Source organism: Cervus elaphus, chromosome 30, assembly GCF_910594005.1.
Source record: "Cervus elaphus chromosome 30, mCerEla1.1, whole genome shotgun sequence".
Classification (NCBI taxonomy): Eukaryota; Metazoa; Chordata; class Mammalia; order Artiodactyla; family Cervidae; genus Cervus; species Cervus elaphus.
The window spans coordinates 4,439,524-4,459,951 of NC_057844.1; the positions used below are offsets into that span (position 1 = coordinate 4,439,524).

Below are 20,428 nucleotides of genomic sequence, written 5' to 3' on the forward strand. Positions count from 1 at the left end.
TCCCCCCAACCCCTGTCCTGACTGTGACAGCAGTAACCAAACTTACTCTGTTTCTCTTTTATGAATACAGTCTTACACTTTGTATCCATATTGTTGTATGTGGTTATAATTTGTTTATTCTAATGCTTATTTAGTATTCCACTCTGAATATATGGACTTTTTTCCTTCTGTTGGTAGATATTTATATTGTTTCTAAAATTGGGGTATTATAAATAGTACTGCTAAGAACATCCTTGTAGGTGTCTTCTGGATCTGCCAGAAATATATGTAGGCATGTAGTTCACTGAATAAACCTATGTTCAGCTTTAGTGAATACTGCCCAACAAATTTCCAGAATGATTGTACCAGTTTATACTTCCATCAACAGTGTATGAGAATCCATCTCAATAATTCTGATAGGATATCTCATTGTGGTTTCATTTTGCATTTCCCTCATGAGTAACATAAATACTATTCCATGTTCCTTTGGCTTGTTACATAATATTTTTCACATAATATCTCATTGTGTGAAGTGCCTATCCGAGTCTTTCACATGTTATTCTATTGGCTTGTAGGTGTTTTTCATATTGAGAATAAATAGATTTTGATACAGCTTAGAACTGCATCATAACACTTATGTCAAACTGCCCATTAAAGGCAAGACTATGTTACTTTATAGTAATATAATACTCCACATCACTCAGATCTTTGAGTGAGAGACCTTATATGACAGGTCTAGTCAATATATGTTAAAAGAGCAGCATTTTCCAAGCATATAAACTGTTGCTATAAAACATTGTCCTCAACTTGTAACCCACAAACCTGTATCAGAGGTGAACTCTCAAAGTAACAAGCTTGTAATGCATTTAGATTTAATTTTATAAAATGAGTAACTTTTTTTATAAAATACTTTTGAATAGTCTATTATCAAAGGAAAAATTCAGTGCAATGCACGTGATTCTATTATTGATGAGTTAGAACCAGATTAAGTGAATAAATGTATACATTTCTTCTAAAAGATTATTTTCATTTATTTGTCACAAAAAAGTATATCTTTGAAGGTCAGATTTCATATTAAGGTAGTTTTGAATTAATAACGTTAATATGAAATAGAAGCTACTCTTATTTTGTTTACATTATTTATTTTCAATTGAAAGATAATTGCTTTTCAGTATTGTGTTGGTTTCTGCCAAACATCAGTATGAATCAGCCGTAGGTATACATATGTACACTCTTATTTTTCAAATGATGATTCTAACCTATCAGTTCAGTTCAGTCGCTCAGTTTTGTCCAACTCTTTGCGACTCTGTAGACTGTAGCACACCACGCCTCCCTGTCCATCACCAACTCCCAGAGTTTACTCAAACATATGTCCATTGAGTCGGTGATGCCATCCAGCCATCTCGTCCTCTGTCTTCCCCTTCTCCTGCCTTCAATCTTTCCCAGCATCAGGGTCTTTTCCAATGAGTCAGCTCTTCACATCAGGTGGCCAAAGTATCGGAGTTTCAGGTTCAGCATCAGTCCTTCCAGTGAACACCCAGGACTGATCTCCTTAGGATGGACTGGTTGGATCTCCTTACAGTCCAAGGGGCTCTCAAGAGTCTTCTCCAACACCACAGTTCAGAAGCATCAATTCTTTGGTGCTCAGCTTTCTTCATAGTCCAACTCTCACATCCATACATGACTACTGGAAAAACCACAGCTTTGACTAGATGGACCTGTGTTGACAAAGTAATGTCTTTGCTTTTTAATATGTTGTCTAGGTGGGTCATAACTTTTCTTCCAAGGAGCAAGCATCTCTTAATTTCATGGCTTCAGTCACCATCTGCAGTGATTCTGGAGCCCCAAAAAATAAAGTCTCTCACTGTTTCCATTTTTCCCCCATCTGTTTGCCATGAAGTGATGGGACCAGATGCAGGGTAAGTGAAGTTCTTAGTTTTCTGAATGTTGAGCTTTAAGCCAACTTTTTCACTCTCCTCTTTCACTTTCATCAAGAGGCTTTTTAGTTCCTCTTCACTTTCTGCCATAAGGGTGGTGTCATCTGCATATCTGAGGTTATTGATACTTCGCCTGGCAATCTTGATTCCAGCTTGTGCTTCATCCAGTCCAGTATTTCTCATGATGTACTCTGCATATAAGTTAAATAAGCAGGGTGACAATATCCAGCCTTGATGTACTCCTTTTCCCATTTGGAACCAGTCTGTTGTTCCATGTCCAGTTCTAACTGTTGCTTCCTGACCTGCATACAGATTTCTCGGGAAACAGGTCAGGTGGTCTGATATTCCCATGTCTTTCAGAATTTTCCACAGTTTATTGTGGTCCACAAAGTCATAGGCTTTAGCATAGTCAGTAAAGCTGAAGTAGGTGTTTTTCTGGAACTCTCTTGCTTTTTTGATGATCCAACAGATGTTGGCAATTTGATCTCTGGTTCCTCTGCCTTTCCTAAATCTATGGAAGGGGGAAAATACGTAGTTCACTAAATATGCGTTCCTGAGTTCTTCACTTACCCTGCTTCCTTATCTGTGAAATACCATATTGGACTACCCCCATAGTAAGAATGGGTCATACATACTTAAGCAGCTTCTTTAGAGATTTGCCTTTACATGTTTAAAATTCTCATCATTATAATAAATGGCACTGTTTATTCAGGATAAGTTAACAGAGGTTAACAACTTTAAGGCTTTGTTATACATATTGCCACACTGATGTGGTACAGAAGAAGGAATGATATGAATTCATACTCCTCCCCGCATCCAGTGACTTGTCCACTCTTCAAACCCTCAACAGCACTAGATGCATTTAAAAATTTTCAGCAGTTAGACAAAATGATGTCTAATTATCTTGCCTTTTTAATTAGCAATGAAATTATATCTTTTTTTTTCTTTCTTATTGCAACTGACAAAATATGAGGGACAGGAAGATCAGAAACAGTGGGGGAGGAGAGAAACTCTCTCAGTATTTCTTATCAAACTATGTTATCCATTAAGGAAAAACTATACATTTTAGTATTATCTCTTCTGTCTTTTTTCTCAACTAGAAACAATTATTATTACTGTTTATTTGTGATGATTTCTCAATGCTGCTAGTCCAGGAATAGGTTTTATTTTTACATTTTGCTTGTTAATAACAGTACATATAACCAACTCCTGATTTGTTGGAGTAATGAGGTAGAGACAGATGGAAATCAGAGACAGACGTAAACCCCAGTGGAAATAACTGGTGAAGGGAAAGCTAGGATCTCAGGTAGACTCACACATCCCTGGGGGATTTGGGTTATTAGGCAGCAGCTAATGGATCTGTGTAGCTTCTTGTGACTAATCTGGGTCTACTTGATACCAACAGAGCACGCTGAAAAGTAGAGAAACTGAGCCACCCAGCAAATTTTTCCTCTGGACAATTTTGGCCACAGTTTTAACAGAGTGTTTTTCACTGAGTTTATCACATGAATCCATTTAATAAAAGATATTTCAATAATGAAGGCAATTCTAAATATGATTACTTTGCTAAAACATTAATTTTTTAATTTATAATTTATATACCTTACTTCTAGGAAGATTTTGCAGTGACTTAGAAAAGGAAGCACAGAACAATCCTGTAATTATAACAGAAAACAGATGCTGTAAGAAAACAGAAGCAAGTTGGCCTTTTAGTGTAGAGCTGTAATTCTTAACTTAAGAATCCATCAGAAACCCTCGAGGCGCTTATCCAAGCCCAGGTTGCTAGGTCCACCATAGAGTTAATGGATTTAGGTTTGTGGTAGACATGAGAATTTGCATTTCTCATAAATTCCCAGAGACTGCTTATCCAAAGAACCATGCTTGGAGAACCACATATCTTAGACTGCTTTTTGTTTCTTGAGTTTTTGGAACCATCACTGATTAATATTAGATTTTTTAATTAAATAGTTTCTCTTTATAGGTCACTATCTGATCACACATGGGAGCTGTGTTATTATTTTCATCAGTTTCTTCATATAAATATAAAGGATATGATTGGTTATAATTTCTGGTTATTCTGAACCTTGACCACATTAAATACACCAAGAGAGTTTTTAAATGTAACCAATATGGAAGCTTATCTGCACAGATTCTGATTTAATTGACCCCTGACGGAGCCTAGAACAGTAGCTTTGAAACCTTCCCTGGTGGTTCCAGTGTTCAGCCAGACTTGCAATACACAGATGGAGGAACAGTCCGTGCTGCCCACAGAGTCAGGTTGTTCCATCTGTGCCTTGCCCCCTGCCCCCGTCACTTTGCCCAGCTACTCTCTCCCATTTGTGTCTGTGTGGTATGCTTTTGGTGCTTAAAGAAGCTGTTTTGTTCTTCTCTTTATTGAAGTTCATCTGTTTTTGATGAACTATTTCTCTAATCTATCAAGGTCATCTTAAATTCTATTTCTTTCTTCTAAAGTGTTTAACTCCTGCCCAAATAAGTATCATCTGCAAGTTTAATGAGCAGATTTTCAATTTCCTAATTGAGACTGTGGTCATTAAGTTTTAATGTTTTAAAATTTTATAGCAGATTATTTCTAGTGTGCATGTGATGCTACCTTGACTTCGCCCTGGCCATGCACATTTTCTTCATTATCAGTGAACATTTATTTAGTGCTTAAAAGTTGTGTGTTACTGAATCAAGTTCATGACTTGTAAATGGTTGAAAATAAGTGCAGAATATGACTCTTATGTGGCGTTAAGTCTACGGAGATTATGTATGTAGCATGAGCTGTGTGAACAGCGCAGGATGTATACGCATATAAACGCAGAAGTTGCACATTGTCTCTAGTTCATTGATCAGGTGGATGTCCTGACGCCCACTGTGGCTGTATAGAACAGAGGTTAAGAGTCCCAGCTGCCTTTTACTAGCTGTGTAACCTTGAGCAAGTTATTTACTCCTTGTTCCTCAGTTTTCTCATCTATAAAATGTGATTTTAATCGTTCTTGCCTTGGTTTGTTGTAAAAATTTGTATCAGATGATGCATGGAGGATTCTCAACAGAGCCATTAATAATACATAGCAACAGTTTAAATAAATAGTAATGATTAAGTCAATTAACTGAGCAATTGATAGTAGAAGATATTTAAGATTTGGTTTGACAACACTGATCATTAATAATTGACACAAAGATGTCTGGGACCTGCCCTAATCTGGAACTTTTGATTTGTACAACTTTAAGCATGTTTTTCTGTAAGCAGATAGTTTAGATTTTCATTCTCAGTGTGCTGTGTTTATTATGGAAAGTGTTCCATGAAGTTAATGGTAACTACTGAGTGGCCGAGCCAGGATTCAAACTCAGGACTTCTGTCTAGAAGATGCTAATTGCTGAATGGTAGAAACAGAGAGAAAAGATTGCCCCAGAGATGAAGGGTAAGGTGAGTGAGAATCTTATTAGGAAGAATAAGATTCCAAAAATAAAGAAGCCAGTATTTGACCACATACTATGTGTTAAACATTCTTGAGTGCATTGTTTACATTGTCTCATTCAGAGTCTCAAAAAGGTTAAGTAATCCTTTCCCCAAATCATAAAGCTGATAAATAGCAGAGCTAGGAATTGAACCCAGATCTGTTGGCAGCAAACTCTATTCTCTAAGTCACTGCAATAAACTGCCTGTCCTTGAATGGAGTCAGATTGCTTTTTCTGGAGTAGAAGACGCACTCAGAGATGACTTAGAGTGCAGAGCGATAAGGTGCATAGAGAGGTGGTGTCTACTTCCTGTTTTGTGACAGAGTAAATTGGAAAAAGCAACTGATGGATTTTCTCTTGAGTTTGAATTCAGTTCAGTCACTCAGTTTAGTCCAACTCTTTGCAACCCCAGGGACTGCAGCATGCCAGGCCTCCCTGTCCATCACCAACTGCCGGAGTTTACCCAAACTCATGTCCGTTGAGTCGGTGATGCCATCCAGCCATTTCATCCTCTTCCGTCCACTTCTCCTACCTTCAATCTTTCCCAGCATCAGGGAGTTTTCAAATGAGTCAGCTCTTCGCATGAGGTGGCCAAAGTATTGGATTTCAGGTTCAGCATCAGTCCTTCCAGTGAACATGCATTACTGATTTCCTTTAGGATGGACTGGTTGGATCTCCTTGCAGTCTAAGGGATCTCAAGAGTCTTCTCCAACAACACAGTTCAAAAGCATCAGTTCTTCGGCATTCAGCTTTTTTTCTTGTCCAACTCTCACATCCATACATGACTACTGGAAAAAAACCATAGCCTTAACTAGATGGACCTTTGTTGGCAAAGTAATGTCTCTGCTTTTTAATATCCTTTCTAGGTTGGTCATAACTTTCCTTCCAAGGAGTAAGCATCTTTTAATTTCATGGCTGCAGTCACCATCTGCAGTGATTTTGGAGCCCAAGGAAATAGTGTCTATCATTTTTCCACTGTTTCCCCATCTGTTTGCCATGAAGTGATAGGACCGGATGCCATGATCTTAGTTTTTGAATGTTGAGCTTTAAGCCAACCTTTTCACTTTCATCAAGAGGCTCTTCAGTTCTTTTTCACTTTCTGCCTTAAGTGCGGTGTCATCTGCACATCTGAGGTTATTGATATTTCTCCTGGCAACCTTGATTCCAGCTGGTGCTTCTTCCAGCCCAGCATTTCTCATGATGTACTCTGCATAGAAGTTAAATAAGCAGGGTGACAATATACAGCCTTGACTTACTCCTTTTCCTATTTGGAACCAGTCTGTTGTTCCATATCCAGTTCTAACTGTTGCTTCCTGACCTGCATGCAGATTTCTCAAGAGACAGGTCAGTTGGTCTAGTATTCCCATCTCTTTCAGAATTTTCCACAGTTTATTGTGATCCACACAGTCAAAGGCTTTGGCAGAAGCCAAATGAAGCAGTCAATGAAGCAGAAGTAGATGTTTTTCTGGAACTCTCTTGCTTTTTCAATGATCCAGCAGATGTTGGCAATTTGATCTCTGGTTGCTCTACCTTTTCTAAACCCAGCTTGAACATCTGGAAGTTCACAGTTCACGTATTGTTGAATCTGGCTTGGAGAATTTTCAGCATTAATTTACTAGCCTGTGCAATGAGTGCAATTGTGCGGTAGTTTGAGCATTCTTTGGGATTGCCTTTCTTTGGGATTGGAATGAAAACTGACCTTTTCCAATACCGTGGCCACTGCTGAGTTTTCTAAATTTGCTGGCATATTGAGTTCAACCCTTTCACAGCATCATCCTTTAGGATTTGAAATAGCTCAACTAGAATTCCATCACCTCCACTAGCTTTGTTCATTGTGATTCTTCCTAAGGCCCATTTGACTTCACACTCCAGGATGTCTGGCTCTAGGTGAGTGATCACACCATCGTGGTTATCTGGGTCATGAAGATCTTTTTTGTATAGTTCTTCTGTGTATTCTTGCCACTTCTTCTTAATATCTTCTGCTTCTGTTTGGTCCATACCATTTCTGCCCTTTATCCAACCCATCTTTGCATGGAATGTTCCCTTGGTATCTCTAATTTTCTTGAAGAGATCTCTAGTCTTTCCCATTCTAATGTTATCTTCTATTTCTTTGCTTTGATCACTGAGGAAGGTGTTTGTATCTCTCCTTGCTATTCTTTGGAACTCTGCATTCAGATGGGTATATCTTTCCTTTTCTCCTTTGCTTTAGCTTCTTTTCCTTTCTCAGCTATTTGTAAGGCCTCCTCAGACCTTTTTTGCATTTTGCTTTTTTGCATTTCTTTTTTTTAGGGATGGTCTTGATCAGTGCCTCATGTACAGTGTCATGAACCTCCGTCCATAGTTTTCAGGCACTTTGTCTATCAGATCTAATCTATTTGTCACTTCCACTGTATAATCGTAACGGATTTGATTTAGGTCATACCTGAATGGTCTATCTTTTTGACTTTTCATACTGTTCATGGGGTTCTCAAGGCAAGAATACAGAAGTGGTTTGCCATTCTCTTCTCCAGTGGACCACATTCTGTCAGAACTCTCCACTATGACCCGTCCGTCTTGGGTGGCCCTGGCTTATAGTTTTATTGAGTTCGATAAGGCTGTGGTCCCTTGGTCAGTTTGATTAGTTTTCTGTGATTGTAGTTCTCTTTCTCTGTGCCCTCTGATGGAGAAGGATAAGAGGCTTATGGAAGCTTCCTGATGGGAGTGACTGACAGGGGGAAATTGGGTCTTGTTCTGGTGGGTGGGGCCATGCTCAGTAAATCTTTAATCCAATTTTCTGTTGTTGGGCGGGGCTGTGTTCCCTCCCTGTTCTTTGACCTGAGACCAAACTATGGTGGGTGTAAGGAAGATGATGGGGACCTCCTTCAAAGGTCTTGTGCGTGCACTCTTGTCTTTAGTGCCCCCAACCCTGCAGCAGGCCACTGTCGACCCATGTGTCCACCAGAGACTCCCGGACACTTACAGGCAGGTCTGGGTCAGTCTTGTGTGTGGTCTCTGCTCCTTTCTCCACGTCCTGGCGCGTAGGTTGTGGTCCTTTACAGTTTGTGAGTCAGATTTATTTATCTGCATATAGAAACAAATTTTTTAACGCCAAGATTATTTGTTTTTGTTGTTGACCTGGTTTGGTTGTCCTCAACTGAAAAACTAAGTAATACAATCTGAACTTTGGAGATACCATTTTGAAGCTATAAAGTAGGATTATTTCTACCCAACAATAAAATATTCTTACTTTTTGTACTTACTACTAATAATGAATAACAGCTTCTTACTACTAATAAGGGCTTCCCTGGTGGTTCAGACAGTAAAGAATCTGCTTGCAATGTAGGAGACCTAGGTTCAATCCCTGGATTGTGAAGATCCCCTGGAGAAGGGAATTGCGACCCACTCCAGTATTCTTGCTGGAGAATCCCATGGACAGGCTACAGTCCATAGTGTCACCAACACTTTCACTTTCACTACTAATAAAGTGTTTACTTTTTAAAATCCTTTATAAAATGAAAACTCTATTAGCCTTTGCCCTGCTTCATTCTGTACTCCAAGGCCAAATTTGCCTGTTACTCCAGGTGTTTCTTGACTTCCTACTTTTGCATTCCAGTCCCCTATAATGAAAAGGACATCTCTTTGGGGTGTTACTTCTAGAAGGTCTTGTAGGTCTTCATAGAACTGTTCAACTTCAGCTTCTTCAGCATTACTGGTCAGGGCATAGACTTGGATTACCGTGATTTTCAATGGTTTGCCTTGGAAATGAACAGAGATCATTCTGTCGTTTTTGAGATTGCATCCAAGTACTGCATTTCAGACTCTTTTGTTGACCATGATGGTTACTCCATTTCTTCGAAGGGATTCTTGCCCACAGTAATAGATATAATGGTCATCTGAGTTAAATTCACCGATTCCAGTCCATTTTAGTTTGCTGATTCCTAGAATGTTGATGTTCACTCTTGTCATCTCCTGTTTGACCCCTTCCAATTTGCCTCAATTCATGGACCTGGCATTCCAGGTTCCTATGCAATATTGCTCTTTACAGCATTGGACCTTGCTTCCACCACTATTCCCATCCACAGCTGGGTGTTGTTTTTGCTTTGACTGCATCCCTTCATTCTTTTTGGAGTTATATCTCCACTGATCTCCAGTAGCATGTTGGGCACCTACCGACCTGGGGTGTTCTTTTTTCAGTATCCTATCATTTTGCCTTTTCATACTGTTCATGGGATTCTCAAGGCAAGAATACTGAAGTGGTTTGCCATTCCCTGCTCCCGTGGACCACATTCTGTCAGACCTCTCCACCATGACCCGACCATCTTGGGTGGCCCCACACAGCATAACTTAGTTTCATTGAGTTAGACAAGGCTGTGGTCCTGTGATCTGATTGGGCAGAAATTGCGCCCACCTTATAGGATGACTGTGAAAATGGAATTTAACAAGACATGCACAACACTGTGTATTCAATAAAGTTAACTGTTGTTATTGATGATAATAGTTGGTCCCATGCTGACAGGAGTGTTGGTTGAAAAAGGGAAATATTTGAGTTTTGAAAATTTTAGCAAAGATAAAAAAGAAGATCGTCCTCTGCCAAATTCTAGCAACTAGGCCTCAGTGTCCCATGCTGCCTGCACATCCTGCACTTCTTGGCTCGTTAAGTGCTCCTGGATCAGATCTGCAGAGTGGTTTACATGACTGTGAGTGGCACTGATCCAATTATGTAGCTTGCCTGCAGAGTCATTTAGTGCTAGCCAAGGTAGCTTATTTCTATGTCATTTAGATTAATTTTTCCATTTAACTTGTATTACTACCAAACCCATTGCAAGATATTTCCAGTTTTCTGCTTTCAAAATTTACTTTTAAAAGCAGTGATAAATAGGCTCCTGTTTGATTTTAAATGGTTTTCTATAACTATACAATTTTAGCTCCACATAAAAATTGCTTAGATGTTGTTGCTCCTTCCTCCATAAAATTGCAAACCACCTAGGGCTTGGTTGAATATCCAGGTGTAAGGAAGTTCATGTTAATTTTTCAAAGGTTGTATATATTTCTGACATAGCAACTGATTGAGGAAAAAATGGGTTTGTATATTGTTGCAGCAATATAAGTAACAGCTGCCTCCTAAAATAAGAAATAGAAAAATCAAGTTAAGAGGCATCTAATGTTATCACTAATTATTTTACCGGAGTTTTAAAAGAATGTATCAATAATGGGTTTTTGTTTCAGGCTATTTGCAGCCAGAACCTTGGCTTCCAAAATTAAGAAATCAGCTCGTGTTAATTAAACCTAAATATGACGGCAGAGATCTTTGTGCTGTGAAGCGAGAGCCTGATCTCTGGCTATTTCGTTCTGTACTTGGGGTAATGCAGTACACTGTTCTCAGCCAAAGCCCTGTGTTGTCTGGGCAACTCCCGTTGCCATAGCAATGAGATTCTTTTGTGGGAGCAGGGCGAATGCTAATTGTAGCCATTTGTTGTTCCTTCTGTCGATCCCTTAACTAGCACAGTTGTAGAGCAGCCAGAGATTCTGGGTGAACAGCACGGAGTGCCCCCAAAAGCATTACTGCTGAAGGCAACCGGCTGCTCTGCTTAAAAAATCACTGAGCAGCCGCGGGTGCGGGCAGTGCCGCTGTGTGGGCAGAAGCAGTGTGGCTCCGGCCTGACAACTGTTGAGCTGGGCCTGGGAGGGAGAGAGAAGGCTGGTTGAAACCTGTTGAGAAGGTACTGATGACATGGAGGTTAATTTGACACCAGTCCCTCGGAGGTAGGTAGGCATATCATAACAACTGTTTATCCAGGCTAAATGCAGTACTGGAATGCCCAGAGGCTGTGGGAGACAGATCAATGGTTCTTCCTTTCATTTCCATCTGAAACTGCATTACTGTGGCCTACGGTAAAATGATTCGTTTGGTTGGAACCAACCAGTTGTAATTCACATAGGTATTAGATTCAGTTAATATTGGTAACTCCCCCCTCTCTTTATAACCCCTCATTTTTAGAGACTCATGATTTAGCTGCCAGAAATGAGTTGAAACTGAAAATCATCTCAACATAAATGAGAACAGACTCCTTTTGAAAAATAAATGACCAAGTAATATCTACCAATTATGTGGTCTATCATGCTACTTTAATTCAAGAAAATACTATTAACCTAGCTCATGATTCATTGTAAAGTCTAATTGCTATAGGTACTTGGTTAAGAAAAAAAATATTATAATGGTAAGAGAAAACATGTGAGGCACAATTATACTATTATATTACATTTTCCCTTTAAATGTGTACTGACCCATAAAAATTGGTCAAGTTCATGAGATTTTTAAAAACTAGCTTCTGTGTAAGCATAGTAATAAATTGCAAGGTAGTTTTTATAAGGTATAAATTTAATGTATCTGCCTCTTAATATATGTGCCTCTATATTAACAGACTGAAGGTACATCCTGGCTGCAATGTCCTTAAAATGTAGAAGAACTGATATCATAGGCTTGTTATACAAAGCTACTCCTCATCATAGTTTTTGTGTTTGTTTGGATTAAGATGGTCAAATTAGCTATAAGGATAGCCCGTCATAACCACAGATTCCTCTTTTTACTGCGTATAGGGAAAGAAGTCTTTCAAGTCAGTGTGTTGTTTGTTTGTTTGTTTTCTTGAAAGAACTGCATGTACATTTAATATTTTTATTGCTTATCTTGCTCTTTATAGGGAGGCAACTACCAGAATATCATTCAGTGTACTAAAAGAAATTGGTTTCTGATGATAGTGATCATAATAAGTCATTTGTGTGCTTCAAACACTAAACAAATTAGTCCCATTCCATTGTTTAAGATAGATATTCAGCCCATAAATTCCAAGGAGAGAAGACTTGAAATTTATTGAAATTTTCTAAGATACACAAGTTTTCTTCTTTTCATAATTTTTAATTAAGAGAAGAAAATATCTGTAAACTATGTAATAAACACTATTTTTGAGTATTATCTATATCTTATTTGTGAATTTCATATGCAAAATATTGTAGATATTCCTTAATAAACTTTTGGAATTATTTTAAAGATTATTTTTACTAAATCTTCAACATTAAAATATTTGGTTGTACTTCTAAAACACTACATTCTCAGTATAATAAATGAAAAAAAGAACTTATTTATTACTGCCTTTAATTCCTCAGCCTACAAAAATCAAGTTATTGTTAAATTTACCACCAAGCATGGCTTCTGGCCCCCCTCAAATGATTAGGTCTCCCATAGAGTTCTGAGAATGATTGAAGTCTATAACCTTACCACCAGCCTGCAGAGAGAATTTGTGTCAACACACCACTTAGCAGTGGACTGGATGATAACTGGCAGGATAGATTTCCATCATGATCAGTCCTCAGTAGCCCTCTGGAGAAATCAGAGTAGACCGTCCATCCTCAGTCAACCAAGTTTCTTTTCCTTAATAGCCAGAGATGAAAAGACTAAAATCTGATTATGGGAGGAATGCTCTCATATCACAGAATGTTCTGAAAGCACATCATAGAAATTAAGCCTCATCTAGAAAGCCAGCTCTTTGAGGCACCTACAGCTTTCTTCCAGGGGCAGAAATAGACCACTGCCTCTTGTGTCCAGCACCGGCCGCTGTGGAAACCCACAGCCCAGCTTGTCCTGTTGGCTGGTCTGTAGGACTTTGCTCTGAATGATGTAACATGCCAACACCTGGCTCACTTGGGCCAAACAAACTGAAGCATTCCCAAACAACTTCCAGTGGAAGGTGACAACCCGCAGGCATTTAGAGTCAGGTTGCCTGGTAGGAGTGAGTCTTACAACAAGGCTCTGTCTAGGAAGCAGGAGCTGACTATGGAAGGAGTCCAGGGCCCGAGCTGCTGCTGCTGCTCCTGCCTGAGCCTGGTGTGGGTGGTGGGATACTCACTTCCTGACATGATGGACCATTCACATCCGAGACACTTGTCCTCTCGAGAAGAGAGCGCCTCCTAGGGCGTGTGTCAGGAAGCCTAAGAGATGCACGTGAGCACGCCACATTAGGTGCCCTCCACTCCATCAGCAACGAAGGCGGGGCCTGATGGCTTAGAAGAACCACTCTGGTGGGAAAATGAGGGGATAAGCAACCTCAATTTTAAAATTCTTTTTTAACCTCCGCACAAACACTCTCTCCTTGTCCCTCCTTTTAAGTCAAGGAAACTTGAAGAAGCTTTATCCCACGATGATTCTCCGTGGAAGATTGATGAGCCATTCTCGCAATACATAGATGGGGGAAGCCTGCCTTAAAAATCTGACTATAAAATCTGTACCTCATATGGCTATTTCTTAGAAGATTAGGTTCCTCTTGGTCTATGCCACAGTCAAGCCTTTCCTAAGTACATACACCTCACTGAGAGTCCTGAATAACAGTGGTAATTTTTTTTCATGTAGTGGTAGTTGGTAACGTGGGTCACCTTGGCAACCTGTTAGATATTTTTTAGTAGTTTTGTGGTTTGCAGTTCATTTTTACAGTTATTTCTCAATTATTTTTAGTCAACCATGTCTTATTCATAGTTTAGCCTTCTTTTTCATTGTGCCCAGTATTAAACAATTTGCTCCTAAGAAAATTAGTTAAGAATTAATGTTTATAACTTTGGATAATAGTTCAAGTTTTTAATTTTTAAAACTTAGATTCATCTTTCTCCTTGTCAGTCGTTACATGAAAATGATTAGTCAAAAGCCAGAAACTATCACTCTCTAAATTATAAATTATACATAATGAAAAGCTCTATTGGTAATTCCAGACCTTCTTGCTGTATGTCAGAAACATTGGGAAGCCTGATTCCAGAACTACTGAAGTAGAGCTTCTGGTGGTAGGTTCTCAGGAACTGTTTTTAAACAGAGTTCTAAGATGATTATCGTAGAAGGCACTGGCACCCCACCCAGTACTCTTGCCTGGAGAATCCCATGGACGAAGGAGCCTGGTGGGCTGCAGTCCACGGGGTCGCTGAGAGCAGACACGACTGAGCGACTTCACTTTCACTTTTCACTTTCATGCATTGGAGAAGGAAATGGCAACCCACTCCAGTGTTCTTGCCTGGAGAATCCCAGGGGCGGGGGAGCCTGGTGGGCTGCCATCTATGGGGTCGCACAGGGTCGGACACGACTGAAGCGACTTAGCAGCAGCAGCAAGATGATTATTGTGTCCCTAAGATATCCCTGGTTGGAGAAAGAACATTTTGGAAACAATGATCTGAGGGTGATGTTCCTCTCTTTTTAATGTCCAGTTTCAATGTGAAAACAAAGTTCCAGGAATACTGCCAACTAACTGGCTCAAATTTTTTTTTTTTTTTGTTCTCTTCTGATGTTTCTTTTTCTCTAAGATGAAAGTATTTCAAATATTTGACTATAAAAGATATGTACGATAAAAATGATGTTAAATAGGTAATGGTTTAAAAAAAGAAAAGGTAGTGGTGGTGGTGGTTTAGTCATTAAGTTCTGTCCGACTCTTTGCGACCCCATGGACTGTAGGCCTCCAGACTCCTCTGTCTATGGGATTTCCCAGGTAAGAATGCTGGAGTGGGTTGCCGTTTCCTTCTCAAGCAGATCTTCCCCACCTAGAGATTGAACCTGGGTCTCCTGCATTGCAGGAGGATTCTTAATGTAAGTCTTATTAACTAGAAATAAAATTTAAGCAATATATAGAACATGGACACAATTGCTGGTTTTAAGGTGTAAAATATTGTTATAAAAGAACACCCCCAGAGTGCAAAAAAAAATAATTGGGACTGAATGAACCAGTAGATTGGAAAGATTCATTTTTAGTCCATATCCTTCCAGACTATTTACTTAGACTAGCTTGAAACATACTTTCAGCATTAGCGAAAATTGCCAAACAAACAGAACAGACATAATTGGCTGAAATTTAATTAGAAAATTTCTTTGTTTAAAAAATAATTTTTAGGAAACCCTGAAGTGTGCATTGATTGTATGCATTCATTTTTAGTCAGTTTGCTGGTGACAGTTCACCTAGAGCTGAGAAGGACAACTCTAGGTCTAGCCTCCAGTTCCCCAGCTTATAGCAACTCATTGTTTCAACAAAGTCTGGGCTGCTGGGGCATGGAATTATAATGAGTGACAACTTAACCTATGTTTATGTGTAGGTGCAACCTCAATTTTCCTTGTAATATTACACACACTTGGGGACTGGTAACCACTGGCTTGCAGGCATTTCTCAGTTGAGCAAGGACTGTCTGTTGCACACACTAGTGTCATCAGAAAAAATAAAGAAAACACGTAAGGCAGCAAATAAGAGAAGAGTTTATTTGGAATCTTAAGAATTATAATTTAGAAGATATAGATTCAGGGAAGAGAAAGAATTGAATTTATAAAACAAAGCCATGAGGCTGTATTCTGACACAAGAAAGGAAATGTTTATCCTTGAGGGATGTCTGTCCCAAGTTCATTTTGGTAAGAGTTTGATAAGTATTTTCACTTTCTGGCTGATGTTCCGAATGCCTCAGTTGGGAGGATAAGTCGTCAACAGGTCAGGTTCCATCTGGGCTGGGACATGTGTGAGCGGCACTTCCGCAGTGGCCCCGCCTCCGTCTTAGAGCGCTCACTTAGCAGTCCCCGCTCCATGCCGAGTCTCCAGCCACGCCAGCGGTTAGTCTGTTTCTTCCCTTTTCCCACTCAACACCCTTGAACCACTTGTCTGAAATACCTTTTCCAAGTTCTCCCCTAGTATTGGAAGGATCACTCTTCAGATATAGCAGAAAAATTCCTAAAACCTTTGGCATTCTGTTTTTGTTTTTTTTTTTTTTAAGCAGCTAACCCTTAGGTTAAACATCACACTTGAGATGGCCCTGGCCCCTGCCATGCTGGGTTTGGTCCTGTCTCCCTTCTGTTTCCCTTGCCTTTTTGATTCTCTTGCTTTGTTCTTGTTAAACATGCTGACAGACCTCAGGCTGTGTGTTAAAACCAGAGGAAAAGGAAAGACAAAAAAGTACCTTAAGTTTTAAAACACTTCCTTCCAGGCAGGCTAAAGTGGTCAGGTCTGATGAAAGCAACTGCAGCAAGAAGCCGTTCTGGAACAAAACGACCCGAGTTGTATAAGTTGTCCTTAAACTGACTCTCCGTCCCGAAGTAAAGTGCTTTAGTGACTCCACATCCCACTCCCTGAGAGTCTTCTCCCTTGTCGGGCAGGTTTCAAAGCTCCCTTTGATGTCAGGCCCACATCCCGTCCCACTCCTAGTCAAAGAAAAAGTCCCCGCGGCTCTGTGCTGCTGTAAGTGCATTCTGCCCCTCTTCCACCTGGTAAGCTTGCTGTCATCTGACTGGGATGTGAGCTCCCAGATGGCAGGGGTCATTGTCTCCATCTCCCACTCCCTAATACCTGGTAGAGTGCCCAGCAGATGTGTGTATTAGGTGGTCCTGGTGGTGGTGGTTCGGTTGCTAGTTTGTGCGTGGCTGTTTGCGACCCCATGGCCTGCAGCATGCAGCGCTTCCCTGCCCTTCACTGTCTCCCAGAGTTTGCTTAGATTCGTATCCACTGAATTGGTGATGCTGTCTAACCTTAGTGGTTATTATTATTTCTACCCATAATACTGGGTCCAATACTGGGTCCAAGCTCGCTCCACTTGCTGCACAAGGAGTTGAGGCAAGGAAGAGACTTTAATCGGGGAGCCGGCTGACTGAGAAGATGGCAGGCTAGTGCCTCAAAATAACCATCTTATGAGGGTCTGGATGCCAGGTTCTTTTATAGATCAGAGAGAAAGAAGCAATGAGGAACCAAAATCAAAAGGCAGAATAGAGAGGCAGAGGCAGTAGGGAAGTAAAGTGAAAGGATCTTCAGTCTTGCAAAACATCTCCAAGGGAATGTCCGACCTTTGAAGTTGGTGTGTTAATCTCTTCTATTCACAGGTGGGTAGGGACATATTATCTCTCTATGAGCTGAAGGAAGGCACTTTAGTTTATAGTCAAGCAGAGGTCAGGGTCCTCAAGGCAAGCCAGTAAGTATGATTATAATAACAAGAGCAATGAAAAGCAAGTCAAACAAAAATGCCAACATGGAGTCAGAATTGACTTCTTCCCTGCAACAGTTTCATTTGTCTCTAGATCATATTTTTTCAGGTAATTGATTGGTATCACAATCCAAATATTGGATATTACATCTTCGTGTGGTATTACACTTTTAATCATCTTTAAAACTTAGGTTTTATTTTTAGTTGCTACAATCTTTTTTAATTTTACATACCTGCAGAAGACTCTTGAGTTTTTGTGCACAACTGATGCACACATCGTGAGTTCAATGTATTTTCTCAGAATGAACTTGCCATATAACCAGTATCTATACGGTTTTTCAGTGGTATAGAAGCTTACCAGAAATAATAAAGAATTGATCTTCGTTATGTGGGATTCCCTTGTGGCTCAAAGGGTAAAGAGGCTGCCCGCAATGCAGGAGACCTGACTTCGGTCCCTGGGTTGGGAAGATCCCATGGAGAAGAAAATGCAACCGACTCCAGTATTCTTGCCTGGAAAATCCCATGGACGGACAAACCTGGTGGACTACAGTCCATAGGGTCGCAAAGAGTCGGACATGACTGATCTTAATATGAAGTTACTGTTAGAAATGATTTGCCACCAGTTTGCTTGATTGTGTGTGTGTGTGTGTGTGTGTGTGTGTGTGTGTGTGTGTGTGTTTAGACAAGGAAGTGACAGTGATGCCTGTGGCAAGTAGACTTTCCCCTCTATTACAGTGCTTTTTAAATTCTCCATTTTGCATTCCCTTGGCAATTTCAAAGGAAATTGAATTTAAATATGCTTTTCTAGCTGCATTTAAATGTATGTAAATGGATTGTAAATAAAAACTTTCAAGGAAATGAAGATGATTTACAAATATCCCATTAATTCCCCAAGCATTCCTGTATGACTCTGAAAAGGGAAGTTGTCTTAGAATCAAAAGGCTGGAAGAGAGCCTTCAGTGGATCTGTGAGTAGCCTTACAGAGAGATAACTGGCCGCTTTCTCTCTAAAATGCTCAGCTCGGGAAACTCCGCACTCTGTCTGGAGAGCCCTCAGTGCGGCTGTGGCAGGGGCCTGTGAGGGGTGAGACTAAGACAGAGCAGGCCCTCCCTGGGGTGCCCAGCACCCCAGCCCAGCCAGACGCATACAGGCTTCTCAAGAGGCAGGTCGGGTGGTCTGGCATTCCCATCTCTTTCAGAATTTTCCACAGTTTATTGTGACCCACACAGTCAAAGGCTTTGGCATAGTCAGTAAAGCAGAAATAGATGTTTTTTTGGTGTTTTCTTGCTTTTTTGATGATCCAACGGCTGTTGGCAGTTTGATCTCTTGTTCTGCCTTTTCTGAATCCAGCTTGAACATCTGGAAGTTCCCAGTTCACATACTATTGAAGCCTGGCTTGGATAATTTTGAGTATTACTTTGCTGGCATGTGAGATGAGTGCAGTTGTGCAGCAGTTTGAACATTCTTTAGCATTGCCTTTGAGAGTGAATGAAAACTGGCCTTTTCCAGTCTTGTGGCCACTGCTGGGTTTCCCAGTACAGCCCGTAGTACTCAGCCAGTGAGGAACTGGTGAGGAGGGACCTGCGCGTTAGGGAATAATTTGCTTGCTGTAACCGCTGTGGGTGTGCCTGCCCACCGGACACCTGATCTTGCAAGACGGACATTAAATGTCTCGCTTTCACTGTTCTTCTTGTCTCCAAGTCCATCCCATGGCTTTGGACATGTGATTGGGTTCTCCCACTGGTCTTTTTAGATTACTACTCATTTGTGGATTGCTGGAAATACTGTGGGGAGGGATTGCAATGTGTAGGTGGTGACAGTGAGTTCCTGTAATTTCAAGCTGAGATTGAAATTTCTTCAAATATTCTCTTATTGCCCTGGGTCATCTTTTGCTTGTCAGTGTCCACTTAGTTGTGGCTCGTAGTGATGCTCCTTACGTCACAGGCCTTCTGTATCAGAACCTAGTATTGTCACTGCTTTGCCTGGAGCCAGCTCCCTTGGCTGGGAGAGTACTGTGTTACCATTGTTTCTCCTTCACGCCCAGACTCTGTACTGTGTTGTAGTTTCTGACTGGTCTCTACCTTTCCCCAGCCATTTCTTCATTTGGCTATTAAATCAAATGCTGTTCGGGACTCTGAAACCTAAACCTAGAGAATTTGTGTCTGATGAAAATCCGCAGGGGAGTGTGTCAGCAATAAGCATCCTCCAATTCAGTGTTTTACAGATAAGCCTTCTAGCGCATTATGATTCTTCCCATTTTTTCATTGAAAATTGAGGGGTTTTTTACATTGTCATTTAACCTTTTTCTGCTTTAAGTTTTGATATATATATGTTGTTTCATTTTTGAACTTTTTACTGAAATGTTACATACATTCAGAAAAAGGCACAAATTGTACGAGTAAATAGCTCAGTATATTTTCTCAAGATAAACACACCCTGTAACTCCACTCAGGCCAAGGAACAGAGCACGCCAGCACCCCCAGGAGGGCCATGGCTGGTCCCTCACAGTCCTGCCTTCTCTGCCCTACCACCGCTGCTCAAGGACAACCATTCTGTGCTTCGAAGACCTCTGGGTACTGGTTCTCGTTTTTGAACATCACGTAAATAGAGTATCACAGTCAGTTCTCTTTGGAATTCGTCTTCTTTCCCTCAACATGTCTGTTAGAGTCAATTGTGATATTATACAGAGCAACTTTTTCCTAATTCTTATTGCTAATATTCCATTATTTGATTAGCCTATAATTTGTCCATTCTCCTGTTGAAGTACCTTTGATTGGCTTCCAGCTTGGAGCTATTCTGATTAGTGCTCTATGGACATCCTCAAACATACATTTTGATGCACAGATGTGGACATTCCTATCAAGTAAGCACCTAGGAGTAGAATTGCTAGATCACAGTGTAGGCTAATATTTACCTTTCGCAAATACTACCAGTAGATTTTTCAAATTTACCAATTTATCCCTCAGTCAGCAGTGAATAAAATTACAGTTGCTTCACGTGCTCAGTAATGTTTGGTATTGACAGTTTTTTAAAAGCTATTTTTAATTTTAGGAATTCTGTTGGTGTGCACTAGTATTACATTGGTGCTTTAACCTGTA

General features: G+C 40.3%; 1 protein-coding gene across 5 annotated transcripts in view; it reads left to right on the top strand.

The window, feature by feature from the left end:
* The window catches only part of DIAPH3 (diaphanous related formin 3), a 530,827-nt gene that overhangs the window by 418,699 nt on the left and 91,700 nt on the right, over positions 1-20,428 (top strand). The window lies entirely within an intron of this gene.